The 15,926-nt window shown below is 38.9% G+C and overlaps 1 protein-coding gene across 1 annotated transcript in view; it reads right to left on the bottom strand.

The window, feature by feature from the left end:
- RTN1 (reticulon 1) overlaps positions 1–15,926 on the bottom strand; it is a 242,343-nt gene that overhangs the window by 210,500 nt on the left and 15,917 nt on the right. The gene's annotated exons all lie outside the window — the stretch shown is intronic.

The following is a 15,926-nucleotide window of genomic DNA, read 5'->3' as shown; positions in this document are numbered from 1 at the left end:
ATTTAACGTATAAAAACAAGAGGTCCAGCTGTGCTCCTTCCTAGCCCACAATCTCTCTCAGCCCCAAGAGCTAGAGTCTAAGGAGTATCCCTTCCTGGGCCCCTTGCAAGCCTGAAGTGGAAGTCACTCAGTCCTGTTCGACTCTTTGCGACCCTATGGACTGTATAGTGCGTGGAATTCTCCAGGCCAGAATACTGGAGTGGGTAGCCTTCCCCTTCTCCAGGGGATCTTACCAACCCAGATATCGAACACAGGTCTCCCGAATTGCAGGTGGATTCTTTGCCAGCTAGGCCACAAGGGAAGCCCAACAACACTGCAGTGGGTAGCCTATCCCTTCTCCAGCAGATCTTCTCCACCCAGGAATCAAACCGGAGTCTCCTACATTGCAGGTAGATTCTTTACCAACTGAGCTCGCAGGGAAGCCTGCAAGTTTGAAGGAAGGCAAGAAGAGGTAGCAGTTAGGTAGAAGCCAGGCCTCTCTAAACCCGATCAGACTCACAGAATCAAGCTCCTCCCTGAGGCCTCACTTTCCAGACGCGGGATTTCCAGGTGACTCCCAATGCTCAACTTCAGGGGAGAGCACAGAACAGGAGTGAAGTTACCTGGGAAACCTGGAGCGCCTAAGGCAGGAAACAGCTGGGCCCAGAAAGAAAAGTGTATGAACAAAGGGGTGGAGGGAACAAAGTTAAATTCCTCATTGAGGAAAGACAAGGAGTCCAGGACATCCAGAGCAAAAGGGGTGTGTGTTGGGGAGAAGGAGGTGATACAATTGGAAAGGAGAGGGCAGAAGTTGGCTTAGAAGAGGTTGGACTTAGGTAAAGGTGGGTCATATCAGGTATGACCTAAATCAAATCCGTTATGAATATACAGTGGAAGTGAGAAATAGATTTAAGGGACTAGATCTGATAGACAGAGTGCCTGATGAACTGTGGACAGAGGTTCGTGACATTGTACAGGAGACAGGGATCAAGACCATCCCATGGAAAAGAAATGCAAAAAAGCAAAATGGCTGTCTGAGGAGGCCTTACAAATAGCTGTGAAAAGTAGAGAAGCGAAAAGCAAAGGAGAAAAGGAAAGATATTCCCATTTGAATGCAGAGTTCCAAAGAATAGCACAAGAGATAAGAAAGCCTTCCTCAGTGATCAGTGCAAAGAAATAGAGGAAAACAACAGAATGGGAAAGACTAGAGATCTCTTCAAGAAAATTAGAGATACCAAGGGAACATTTCATGCAAAAATGGGCTCATTATAAAGGACAGAAATGGTATGGACCTAACAGAAGCAGAAGATATTAAGAAGAGGTGGCAAGAATACACAGAAGAACTGTACAAAAAAGATCTTCATGACCCAGATAATCATGATGGTGTGATCACTCACTTAGAGCCAGACATCCTGGAATGTGAAGTCAAGGGGGCCTTAGAAAGCATCACTACGAACAAAACTAGTGGAAGTGATGGAATTCCAGTTGAGCTATTTCAAATCCTAAAAGATGATGCTGTGAAAGTGCTGCACTCAATATGCCAGCAAATTTGGAAAACTCAGCAGTGGCCACAGGACTAGAAAGGTCAGTTTTCATTCCAATCCCAAAGAAAGACAATGCCAAAGAATGCTCAAACTACCGCACAATTGCACTCATCTCACACGCTAGTAAAGGAATGCTCAAAATTCTCCAAGCCAGGCTTCAGCAATACGTGAACTGTGAACTTCCAGATATTCAAGCTGGCTTTAGAAAAGGCAGAGGAACCAGAGATCAAGTTGCCAACATCCGCTGGATCATCAAAAAAGCAAGAGAGTTCCAGAAAAACATCTATTTCTGCTTTACTGACTATGCCAAAGACTTTGACTGTGTGGATCACAATAAACTGTGGAAAATCCTGAAAGAGATGGGAATACCAGATCACCTGACCTGCTTCTTGAGAAACCTATATGCAGGTCAGGAAGCAACAGTTAGAACTGGACATGGAACAACAGACTGGTTCCAAATAGGAAAAGGAGTACGTCAAGGCTGTATATTGTCACCCTGCTTATTTAACTCATATGCAGAGTACATCATGAGAAACATTGGGCTAGAAGAAGTACAAGCTGGAATCAAGATTGCTGGGAGAAATATCAATAACCTCAGATATGCAGATGACACCACCCTTAGGGCAGAAAGTGAAGAGCAACTAAAAAGCCTCTTGGTGAAAGTGAAAGAGAGAGAAAAAGTTGGCTTAAAGCTCAACATTCAGAAAACTAAGATCATGGCATCTGGTCCCATCACTTCATGGGAAATACATGAGGAAACAGTAGAAAACAGTGTCAGACTTTATTCTTTTGGGCTCCAAAATCACTGCAGATGGTGACTGCAGCCATGAAATTAAAAGATGTTTACTCCTTGGAAGGAAAGTTACAACCAACCTAGATAGCATATTAAAGAGCAGAGACATTACTTTGCCAACAAAGGTCCATCTAGTCAAGGCTATGGCTTTTCCAGTGGTCATGTATGGATGTGAGAGTTGGACTGTGAAGAAAGCTGAGCACTGAAGAATTGATGCTTTTGAAGTGTGGTGTTGGAGAAGACTCTTGAGAGTCCCTTGGACTGCAAGGAGATCCAACCAGTCCATCCTAAAGGAGATCAGTCCTGGGTGTTCACTGGAAGGACTGATGCTGAAGCTGAAACTCCAGTACTTTCGTCACCTCATGCGAAGAGTTGACTCATTGGAAAAGACCCTGATGCTGGGAGGGATTGAGGGCAGGAGGAGAAGGGGACGACAGAGGAAGAGATGACTGGATGGCATCACCGACTCAATGGACATGAGTTTGGGTAGACTCTGGGAGTTGGTAATGGACAGGGAGGCCTGGCGTGCTGCGATTCACGGGGTCGCAAAGAGTTGAACACAACTGAGCGACTGAACTGAAAGGTGGACCACAGAAATAAGAAACCAGGGATGACACAACCATAGGAGAGCATTAGGCAAATTAATCCAAAATTTACTAAATGGGAAAAAGACAAGCAAAGAGTGAAGATGTATAGAAATATATAGAACATACAGAAGAAGGAAAGTTGTCAAGCTCCTCTGAAAAACCGTAAGAAATACTTGAATAGAGATACACTCATTTCAATCAAAACTTTTCACTGACTGTTTTTGTGTGTGTGTAAGTGGTCCCTGATTTAGAATGTTCAACTTATGATTTTTTGACCTAACACTGATGCAAAAGCATTATGCATTCAGTAGAAACTATACTTCAAAATTTTGAAATTTGATCTTTTCCCAGGCTAGTGATGTGCAGTGCAATCCTCTCTAGTGATGCTGGGCAGGACAGTGAGCAACAGCTCATAGTCAGCAATGCCATCACAAGGTTAACGACCAATATGCTTACAACCATTCTGGATCCATACGGAGGGAAAAAAAGGAAATCACATGTAGTATTTTGGCCATTATAGACATGTATGATCGAGGATATTGAGATCATTAAAGTACAGCTGTGCTTCTGACCTAGAAAATCTCCTATAAATCTGTCTCTGCTTATCTCAAACATTGCCATTTCCCTCTCCAGTGGTCCAGTTTTGTTTATTTAGCCCTTTCCACTGACTTTGCAGTGTAGTATACATTACCACGGGCAAAGAGTCCGACAGGACTTAGTGACTAAACAGCAGTAGCACATGTTATTAAAGCTTAATAAGAAAACAGCATCTGACAACATAAAAAAATAAACAGAAGTCTTCTGCCTATTTTTTACTGGCATAATCTTCCAGATTTCTCATTGAAATTCCACATTACGAATCAAAAAGAAAGACTGAAAATGATCAATAGAATTAGATTATCAAGTGAATTCATTTGAATAGATAATATTTTGAGGGTTTTTTTGTTTGTTTTCGATCATTTTTCCATGTTCCTAACAAATACAAGCAGATGTAACTCGGTTTATACTAAATATCACCACTCTATGTGTTTACTACTACAAAAATACTTTCATTATAGGAACGCTGTTCTTCTTCTAAGAATGTTTAAAATACACATTAGTTTGTCTTTAGCTTCAGCTCATAAAATACATTATGAGTTCCTTTCACTCTTGCTGTAATTATTGCTATTTCAAAGTAATGCCAGCTTACTTTTTACAACTTGTGAAACAACCAAGAGAACTACAGAGTTGATCATCTTCTTCCCTCCACCTAAATTCAACTCTCCTAAGGAAAACGATTAACTGGCTGTTATCCTTTGGCACTTTCTAAAACACTGTTTTACTTTGGTCTTACAGGCTTAAAAAAAAAAGCAAACATTCAGACTGCTAGCAAAATGTATTGTGGTTTTCCAAAGTATTAATCTACATACTTACTTATATGAGCTTCCCTTGTGGCTCAGCCGGCAAAGAATCCACCTGCAATGTGGGAGAACTAGGTTCAATCCCTGGGTTGGGAAGATTCCCTGGAGAAGAGAAAGGCTACCCACTCCAGTATTCTGGCCTGGAGAATTCCATGGACTGTATAGTCTATGGGCTCACAAAGAGTAGGAGATGACTGAGCAACTTTCACTTTCACATACTTGTAAGAAAATCAGTGGAAATATATCCAAAGTGACTCAACCTTTATAATTCTGACACATAAATTAAGGTTAAAAAATTTAACAAATTCAGTTTAACTTATAGGGAAAACTCAGCTTTTTTTCTAACACATTGTTGTTTGGTTGCTAACTCTTTGCGACCCCATGGTCTGCAGTCTGTCGAACTCTTTGCGACCCCATGGACTGCAGCATGCCAGGCTTCCCTGTCCTTCACTATCTCCTGAAGTTTGCCCAAACTCATGTCCATTGATTCAGTGATGCTATCTAACCATTTCATCCTCTGCTACCCTCTTCTCCTTTTGCCTTCAGTCTTTCACAGCATCAGGGTCTTTACCAATGAGTCGGTTCTTCGCATCAGGTGGCCAAAGCATTGGAGTTTCAGCTTCAGCATCAATCCTTCCAATGAATATTCAGGGCTGATTTCCTTTAGCATTGACTGGTTTGATCTTAAAGCCCAAGGGACTCTCTAATACATACTATTCATTTTAGGCAATGAACTTCCTTTGTAGAATTCTCATTCCTACAAAAAATAATTGAGAATCTGTTTTTTGCGTTAAACACACAGAAAAAATTAATTGGCTTTTTCCTGCCTTGTAAACTTAACCTTTTCTTTCTGTTCTAAAATTATCTGAATTCCTAGTATTCTGTAATTATTATTTCCATCTTTTCTTTTTTTATTCTATCAAACTGTTCAAGAAGACAGTTATCCAGAATCATTTTCAAACTCTTCCACTTTTAGCCTTTGGGACCCTCTGCCTGCACTGTACCTCATTTGATATGGTTGTTTCTTCTGACTCCATTTCAGGATGGACCCATCCTCATCACCAGGAGGAGACTTAGACACCGGTAGCCCTTTATTGACAGCAATATTGAATGTTGCTGAGCTCACCTAACCACTTTCTGCATTTTTCCATCATTAAAATAATAATTGCATTTACTGACTTCAGGAAGTTGTTGTAAGGCTTACTTGAAATAGAGTCCAGAAGAGCTGTAAAATGCACTCTCTCCTCTCCACTTTCAATTTACTTACTTTTTTAATACTCATCAAGCTATACACTTAAAGTGAGTGCATTTTATATGTAAATTATATCTTGATACATTTCAACTGAAAAAAAAAAAAACCCACAGTGAGATTCCATTACACATTCACTAGAATGTCTGAAATTAAAGAATCTGATGATAACAAGAACTGGTAAGGATGTGGAATAACTGAAACTTTCATGTATTGGTGGCAGGAGTGTAAATGATATACCTATCTTGGAAAACTGTTTAGGAATTTCTAATAAAACTTAAACAGAGGCATATAGGTCTGGTAGGATGCACTCCTAGGTACATACTCAGGAGAAATGTTTCCACAGATCCATAAATGATGGATCTAATGAATGATGTTTCAAGAATGTTCACAGCAGCTTTATTCATAATTGCCAAAAAGTAACAGGAGAGCCCAAAAGTCCATGGACGAGTGGAAAAAATGTAACACACTCATACTGTAGGCTATTGCACAGTAACACACACAAAAAAATAACCCTCCACACAGAAAATAACATGGATGAATCTCAAAAGCATCTTACTAAGCAAAAAAAGGCCAACAGAGAATTATTCCCTTAATAAATATTCAAAGACAGGCAAAACTATTCTGTGGTAATAGAAACCAGAATAATGATTGCCTCTGAGAATGGGGGGATTGACTGAGGGAAGTGGCATGAAAGAGTCTTCCTGAATGATGGAAATATTCTTTCTTGATTTGGGTGATGGTTACATGGATATGCATACACCAAACTGTACAAATAACATCTGTTTGCTTTTTTATATGTAAATCACATCTCAGTATTTTTGAAAGATTAAATAGTATCAAGTTAAATCACAGAGTCAGCCTGACTCATGGATGATGTTTCATAAACTATAGCTATTATTGTTATTCTAACTTAAATACCTGTTAATAATATCTGCTAAGCAAGTGTAACTATATATCTTTTGAAAGAGAAGCTAAAACAAATTGAAAAAAGAGGAAATTTTGAGTGCAACTTCCCGGTAGCTCAGACAGTAAAGAATCTTCCTGCAATGCAGGAGACCTGGGTTCGATCCCTGGGTCAGGAAGATCCCTGGAGGAGGGCATAGCTGCAAAGAGTCAGACATGACTGAGCAACTAACACTTTAACTTCACTAAAGTAAGACATCAGAAATAATACAAAACTTGTAGAATCTATGCCTTATGAATGGTCAGATAAACCTCATAAAATGTTTATATATTACATGGCCATTGGAGTTTTGCTATTAGTGTCATTTATTCTCAAAGTCTTCAATTTGGAAAGTAACAGTTAGAGAATAGTGCTTTTTTGCAAATATTTTAAAGGCACTAGGAGAAAAAAAGAGATTTATTTTAAGAAAATAAATGGGTTAAGATTTAGGTCGAAATCCCAAAATGATTTGTGTTTGTCCTTAATTTGCTCCATGAAAAAAGCTGCTCTGAGAATCCCAGCATCCTCCTGGGACACCCTTGCTCCCTGCCTCTGCAAGAACACAGACTCGTTCAGCAATGGAGGGGAGAGTCCTGTCTGGGCAGAGGAACAAGGAAAGCTTGTGGGTGTTCTCACAGGCACAATCACACAGGTCTCATAAAAACAGTTTTCAAGATGGAAAGGGAATAAAAACGAGATTGTAATAGTGCTCTTACTAAAAAAAAAAGTGAAAGTGTTAGTCACTCAGTTGTGTCTGACTCTGCGACTCCATGGGTTGTAGACCACCGGGCTCCTCTGTCCATGGAATTCTCCAAGCAAGAATACTGGAGTGGGTTGCCATTCCCTTCTCCAGGGAATCTTCCTGATCCAGGGACTGAACTTGGGTCTCCTGTATTGCAGGCAGATTCTTTACTGTCTGAGCCACAGACAGTTTGTGATTATTATGTAGAAAAATATGCTTTAAAACAGAAAAATACAAAAGTAAAATAAGCAACGTTCAGTGAAGAAGCACATGACGCTTTCTTAACAGGGAAGAACTAAATGGAGTACCTGGAAGTTTTACGGTTTAGACTTTTCTTGCTTCTAGATGTCTCCCAGTAATCTCCCCAGGACTTCACCAAAGAAATATAGCCATTCATTCATTTATTCAGTCTTTCATTCAATATACATGTTTTGAAAACTCTTATATGCCAAGTATTGTTCTAGTTCATGGAGATATAACAGTGAGATTTCAGGGAACATAAAATTTCCAAACATGAAAAATAAACCAGATATTCATAAGTGAGTTGTTATCCCCAGGTTTCTGAACACAGAGTTGCTGATATAATCCTCACTTACCTCACCAAGTCTGTCAGAAAACATTGGGAGTAAGTAAATGTCAAAATCTCTCTTCTTGAGGAAAGAATAACCCTGTTTTCATTTCAGAATGTGGAATGAGAAAGAAGTTGTCAAGGTGCAGTGGCAAGGGGGGATGGGGAACTCTTGATTTTTCAACTAGAGCAGTCAATCCCAGCTAATGTAAAAGAGGAAACCCTTACACAGGGCCATAATCTATCTCCTGCGCCGTTAATCCCAGCTAATGTAAAGGAGGAAACCCTTACACAGGGCCATAATCTATCTCCTGTGCTGTCAATCCCAGCTAATGTAAAGGAGGAAACCCTTACACAGGGCCATAATCTATCTCCTCCTCTGTTTCTGTTTTGACATGAGGAGCCTCAGCAATCCTTCTAGTATGCAATGCTCTGATTCACAATCTTTTTGAATAATACACAGCATATTCAGTATTGTGGGTCACTATGTTCACACTTTATATTTCTATTATCAAAACCGGAGACATATATTGGGCCCAGAGTCGAACCCCAGAAATTTTACCAACCATGACTTTATTTCATATCCTAGTTATTGCGGATTTCAAAAACACCATGGTAATTTTTGGCCATATGGCACCCGACATCTTAGTTCCCCAACCAGGGATCGAAGCCATGACCCCTGCATTAGAACCAGAGAGCCTTAACTGCTAGACCACCAGGGAAATCCTGCAGGTTTTGAAATATTCCATGATCATGGTTCAGTCATGTCCTTGGTCAGCTCAGATGGACAACACAAGGTACTTGGAGTAAAAGCTCACCTGAGAAACGACAGTAGTTTCATTGATTAAATGATTACAGGTGCGAGGCTCTGTTCTAAATGCTTTTATATATAACAACTCACTGAAACCTCACAACAACATTATAAGGCATGTTTTACTGATTTATAGATGAGGAAACTGAGACTCCCAGAGTTCAATCAACTTGTCCAACAATTAGAAAATGGCAGACCAGGATTCAAACTTGGGCAAAGCTACTCCAGACACTGTGCTCTCAGACTGGCCTAATGTCTGGCATATGCTCCTTACCTGGCAGGGGACTGCTAATTCTGATAGAGACTGGGCAGCATCTGAAGGGCTTGTCCAAAGATCACCAGTGTGCTACCTTCTTACCAAGCCCAATGCACCAAGATGCTGTAAGACCTCTCAAAGGTTATTCTGATTATGAATCAGTAACACGTGAGCCAACCCAGGCAGCCAATAACAGGTTATAGAAAAACTATTTTCTCTTGCTCAAAAAGTAAGCAGTCCTCCTAGAATAGTCAAATTTATACAGACAGAAAGTAATATGGTGGCTGCCAGGGACTGGGGTAGGAAGGAATAGGGAGTTAGTGTTTAACGCATACAATGAGCTCTGGGGAGAGATGGTAGTAGCACAACAATGTGAATGTGCTTAATACCACTGAACTGTACACTTAAAAATGGCTAAGATGGCAAATACTATGTGCATTTTATCACAATTGGAAATAATACTTTTTAAAAGATAATAATGGGGGAAATTAAATAATGAATCCTCTTCTGATATTTTAATAAATTATCAAATGGGTTAAGATATAATCAAGGCTCTTTCTTTTTGCATCTTATTAGAGCTTCTCAAACTTTAATTTGTTCTCTAATTAAGACTTAGCAGTTTCAGTTACTTTTTATGGATGCTAGATAATGAGATTATAAGAAGGAACTGTGAATCCAGTTACATTCAATCAGTAAAGCTAGTCAATGTTTCTCCACATCTTAAAGCCCTAATAAAGTAAAATCTATAACCAAAGTGAAATGTAATCACCTTAAACATGAACTTGACATTGTAGATTCCCTGCATCAATTAGAAATAAAAAATTCTAAGCATTCATACTTTGTAGTTTTATGCTTATAAAACCACTTGCTTTGTGATTCCTAATGCGACACCTTAAGATATATGATTTTAATATTAATATATTACATTTACAATGGAGTGCTATTATCTTTGAAAGGGTTTTACACTGATTTTCTCTTCCTGTATCCACATTTCACTTAACAGTATCACCAAGCACCCATATGTCCAAGCCAAAATAATGCTCTTAGAGAAATAATTCTTTAAGTCCTATCTGTACTTCAAATAAAGTCTCTCCAAACCAACCCCTCTCGCTCTCTACTGCCAGTTTCTGCCTCACCATGTCTCATGGGACTGCTGTGGAAGCCTCTTAGGTCACCTCCCACGCCTCACCTGCTCCCGTTCCAACCTTCCACATTGCCAGAGTGCTTTCACAACACCAACCTAAGAGAGCTCCTATCTCACTGAAAAAACCTCAAATGACTCTCTACTGTCAAGAGAAAAAAACCTACTGTTCTTAGTATCAAGTTTCTCAGTGTCCCATCCTCCATTCCATTCTCCCTTCCCTTCCCAAGGATGGTCTAAGCACACCAGGAACCACTTGTCATTAACCCATCACGACAGCTTGACAACTCTATTCTTTTGTACTCCTAGGACCTCCTCCCTGGGGGGTCTTCTCCCCTCCACCCCCCGCCCGCACAATTTTCCAGCACATGACATCCTTCAAGATCCAGAAAAAATAAGCTAGTTCAGGCAGCTGCTGTGGACAATTCTAAAGAGGACATAAGGGAGGAGAAAAAAAACATCTTTTAAATTCCAGCATCATACATACCTCCATTATAGTAGATTAGGAACAGCAGTTAGAACTATAAACATACCATTAACAAAGCCTATACATTAAAAAATCTGACCTTGGAACAACTGCAAAAAAAAGAAAAAATCCCCAGAACTCTGTAGTAACAGCCCTGATTTCAGTAAATACCCAACCAGGGGTGGGTGACGATGGGTCAGACTGGGACATAACAGAAGCTCAGTGATACTGCATAATAAGGACGATGCAAAGAAAGAACCAGGACCAGGACTGTGACATCTCCCCTAACCTTCCAGGTTCACTGGTGCTTTTGTGAGGAAGGAGAAATAAAATGATCTAAAGCATAAATTCTGGCCCAAATTTGCTTCTCTTCCTTCCCACTTTTCACCTACAGCAGACATCACTCACCAGCAGTCTTTATCACAGCATTCCTCTCTTCTCAGCACCCATATGGATGAGTCATTGCACGCACACACACATCAACACAAACGCACGTACACCCACACATATAACACTCCTCTGCTACCTTGCTCCTGAGGTTCTCAGTACTAACCCCAGGGCACCTACCCAGACACCTTTCGACCTACTAGTTCTCAAATATTTCCAACTAAGTAAGCACAGCAGACAAAGAAGAGCAAGTGTGTATGCCAAGGGCCTGCCAATAAAGCCTAGGTATATGATGCAGGAAGTGTGTTTAAAGTCTCAATTTTGAAAACGGCATGTGAATTTACTCCTCAATGCATTCATTTATTTTTTAATAAAAAACAGTGTTTTAAAAGGCTTACTACTGGAGAAAATTGATTTCGTCTAGTCTGGCTCTAAGTGCCCTTGACCCTTAACCAAGTGTCTGCATACCTGCTTGAGATGCATAGTCTGTCCAATTCTGAGAGCCATATGCACTCTCAGAGAAGCAGCCACTTTGCACAGACTGATTTTGCTTATGAATCAGGAATCATCTAGAAGTTTAAAGACAAATAGTAATAAAACAAAGAGCTCTGTACCCCTTCATCATTGTTCTAGAAATCTAGAATCTGAAAGGCAAAAACAACAACAACAACAACAACAAACAAACCCACACACAAAAGATTCCTCTTTGAAAAAGCAAGAAGGGAGAAACATAGTTTTAAGCAGAGTTGTTCTTCCTGAATAGTCTTCCCCATGCCTCATATTGCTAATTTCTTATCTTTTAAATCTCAGTTCCAGAACCACTTCCACTAAAAATCTTCTTTTAACCTTCCCTTCTGTTAAGATGCTTGGCATAGCAACATGTACGTCCTTCTACCATATTTCACAATAATATATAATTGATGCTTTATTTAGTTCTTTCATTAGACTACAAGTTTCTTGAGGAAAGAGATTTTTCAATGCTCTACCCACAGCATTTAGCATAATACCTGGCATGTAAGTGTATAATAATGAATAATTAGCTCCCATTTCTTTGCTGTTGTCCCTCATGAGCACTACATTATAAAATATTTTTGCCAGCCAATAGTATTTTACAGAACATAATGATTAATCAGTACTTCTATTTTATTAACTAATGATATTTTACCTGAGCATGCCATAAAAATAATAAGCTGAAAGTATTTTTGTGTTAAAATTACTTGTTAATTTTGACTACCAGAGTTTTGATTTGCTTATAGGGGCTCAGGCAAATTTTAGCTAAAGGTCTAGATCCCCAATATTCAAAATATAGGTGTCCTTACAAAGTCTTTCATAGGACTTAGTACATAACACTTAACCTGACTTTATGGTAAAATCATGGAATCCTGAGACAAAAGGAATACAAAGATTGTTGGAAGTAGCTTAGTTCAACTTTTCACTTATTGAAAATAAGCCTACTTTTAAACATCTCTGATAAGTGATTATGCAGTCTCCTCCTGAACCCCCAGGGATGGAAAAAACCCTACTTCATGCTATATACTCCCTCTGAATTCTAACTCCTGAACCGCAGACTTTTCCTGCCATATAAAAAGACAGCAACACACACATGCAGGGTCAAGCAGAGATGGAGGAAGTTGGCACAGATCACCCAGCCCAGCAGTCAGGAAGTGGGCTCAGTGCCTGAACTCATGTACAAATCCCACATGAAGACCTTTCGCCGGGAGCTCCTGAAATAAATTTTTCACCAGGCCCAAACCTGCTTTTAAGTTCCATTTCACTGGAGCCTCTTTCATCTCCAGTAACTGCTCAGACTTTAAGGGACTAGAATTGAACTGGAAAGACTGTAATGTCTTGCTCTCCACAAACTAATAAAAAATTAATCCACCACTATTATTCTTATTACTAATAGAAAATGAAGGCCCAGTTTGTAATGGTCTGCACCTCAGTGTAGCATCCCCTTCTTGGGGGGCAGAGGTGCCAGGTGAGTCGCCAGGTGCTAAGAAGGAGGAGCTGTTAATGGCAATTGTGTCAAACTAATCTCAGGGCAAACTGCTGCATTTTATTATGTAAATTCTCAGGATAATTGGACACCTTATCAAGGACATCCACCCAATTAATTTTTTAATGTCAACAGAATTCATTTATCATCAGATAGTTTTAATCATAACTGTCAAGAATTGTTTTTATTTTTTAAGTTAGCACCCTAGAGTTTTTAAGAGAAATTAAAAATGGTATGACATACAACAATTTTTTTTGCCAATTATTCTTATAACTCATAGAGATAGGAGCATGAATTTACACTGTAATTGATTTAATATCACTCACATGAATCTTTTCATACCCAAAAGATTCAAATCCTACTTCTAATGTCTAAGAATAGTCATTGATTCTGTGAACTCTGAAAGCTTATAGAAAATGTGCTATGATCCCAATACAGTACTATGATCTCAAGCCCATTTTATGTAATCAAAGAAAAAAAGAAAATAAACCATCAAACAACGAAATTCTGACACTGATATACTTGACCCTTTGCTAGGGATGACAGCATGGGGGGATGGTGGAAAAATTTATAAATAATCTCTTTCATCTAAGGGAAAGCCCTGAGCTAAATTCTTCTCCATTTAGATAAAGTTAATGTGAATCTTTTGGAAAACCCCCAGACAGAGAAAGGAACATTTGGCCCACAGGCCTGACTCAGGCCACTGCCTAATTTCGTCCAGCCTGTGGTGAGAAAGCTCTGGGCAGCCCAGTACAGAACACCTTGAGAACAACTCCCACCCCCAAGCCACAGAGGCCTGCCAGGGTCACCCCAGTTAGAAAACTCACTGGAGGTTTAAGAAACTAAGTAATCTTACAAATGCAAATTACAATTTCAAATGGAAATAAAGCCAAAAACCTGGTCTCACTCCAGACTCCAGATTTTAGAAAGCTTTTCTTACCCACTTCTCTTTTCCTTTTTTTTTTTTTTTTTTTTACAAATCCATTCCTTTATATAGAAATAGAGGTAGAAATAGAAATATAGATATATTTTCTGCTTCCTCAAAGGGGCTTCCTCCCTCTGTGTATTTCTCTGTTCCTTACCTCTCTCCCTTTCCATGTCTTCTCAACACCTCTCCCCTTTGTCTATTTCTGTCCATTCCAGGGGCCAAGCTTCCTCCCTCCATCACCATCCCTCTTCAGACCCTAATGCCCTCTTTCTTCTCCACCTCCATCTCTCCTCCTGTCTCTTCAGTTTATCCAGCTGAGACTCCTATTATTTTCTTCTCTCCCTGCAGATAGAGCTGAATTCCATGTCCTGGCTTTGCTGTCTTGTAAAACAGTGTTTTTTTCCTTATGCTCTATTTCAAAGGCAGAAAGGAAATTTGGTAGGGTAGAGACAGCACGGGACTTAGGAGCCAGAGATGCAGCTTTGGCCTTGCTCAGAATCCAACTCATAAAATGAGGATCACTCCATAAAGAACATCAGTGCTTCATCCAGTCTAAAGTACTTACGGGAGGTTGCTGATTATTATGCAAATAAATAAAATTGATAGGGAATTAACACCAATAATAAGAACCACTATAGTCAAGAACTACAAGTATTAGCTTATTGAATCCTCAAACCACCATATGAAATTGGCACTAAGAGTTGTACAGAGAGGGTGAGATTTTTTAAAAAGAGAAAAGTGAGATCAGGAATAAATGTTTTCTCTTGCAAATATTGTTTTATTATTGTTTTTACAATTTTAAAACAAGGCTATATAGTTGACCATTCCCATTTAACTAAGAAAATCAACTAAATTAGGTCCCATTTTACTTATATTTTTTCCTTGAAAGACAGAGACCTCCATAGATAAAAGTTCTAGCCTCTTGTAATCAACTGATAGACCAACCCTTCCTTTTATGAACTAAAAATTATGTTTTAAAGATTCATAATAATGTGATTATACAATGCAGCATGTCAACTTAAATCGAATATCCCATCTTCACATGAACCATCACAGTTCAAGCATAGTTAATTAAGTTAATTATGTATTAAGTGATACAGTTAAAAGTTGACCTTGATGCCACCCATCTGGCTGGATGGCAGAGCTCTTTTGTTTTTAACAGATTGACAAAGATTCCTTTCAGAAACCAATGTTCTTGAGAGTTATTACAATGGTTAGATAACTGCTGAGCACGGAGAAGATTACTACACTTAAAAAAAAAAGTAAAAGTAACACAGATGGCCTTGACAGGCCACTGGTAATCATCCCTACTCAATATATGTTTACCTTTAAGATAGGTACATTACCTCTCTTTAAAGAAAATATTTTTAAACTGCTCTACACTGTTCACAGAAATGAAACCAATTCTTACTTCTGAGACTTCTGATATGCAAACATACAAATTATAAACAGGAACTGCTTGACCTTTAAAATGTTATACAACTTCCAGAAAACAATACTAGGTGTTTATCCTTTCTCATACTTATGGTAAGAAAGAAAACAGGAACACATCTCTTAAGGCCATGGATTCAATTTTTTAAAAAAATAAACACACAAATTCAATGCTGATAATGTAAACCTGCTGGGTTGCAATCTACCTTGTATTAGCTACAATAAAAGGTTTGCTAAACAAATTAATAGTGTGATCCATAGCAGTATCTCCAAAATGTCTATATATGATGATACTTAGGGGCTACAGTCTGGCTGGAATAGAAGTCAGCTGACAGTATTTTGAAGCTCCATTTGTACAGGGAGCACCTTGTTTTTACTTTGATGATGTGTTCATTTGTAAATAACAAAAGTAGTAGATTTTTTTCATACATATGTATATTTTATATCAAATTGAGAAAATACTGTTTGTTTGTTTATTTAGATGGCTGATGGAGATTATCAGAGAGAGAATTAACACCTTTCTCTACCCCAATCCCAAGGATCTCCTATAATTAGTAAAGGAATGTTATCTAAAGTAACAACTGGTTCTAAAAACTTTAGTAATGACTAAAGTATACACAGATGTGTACAATGTACATAGAAACAGTGAATAGACAAATGATACATCACTATCTGGATGCTGTAGAATCATATAGACCCACC

This window comes from Cervus elaphus, chromosome 12 (genome assembly GCF_910594005.1).
Source record: "Cervus elaphus chromosome 12, mCerEla1.1, whole genome shotgun sequence".
Classification (NCBI taxonomy): Eukaryota; Metazoa; Chordata; class Mammalia; order Artiodactyla; family Cervidae; genus Cervus; species Cervus elaphus.
Note: the sequence above shows the minus strand (reverse complement) of the source record. Positions and strands in the feature narration are given on the sequence as shown.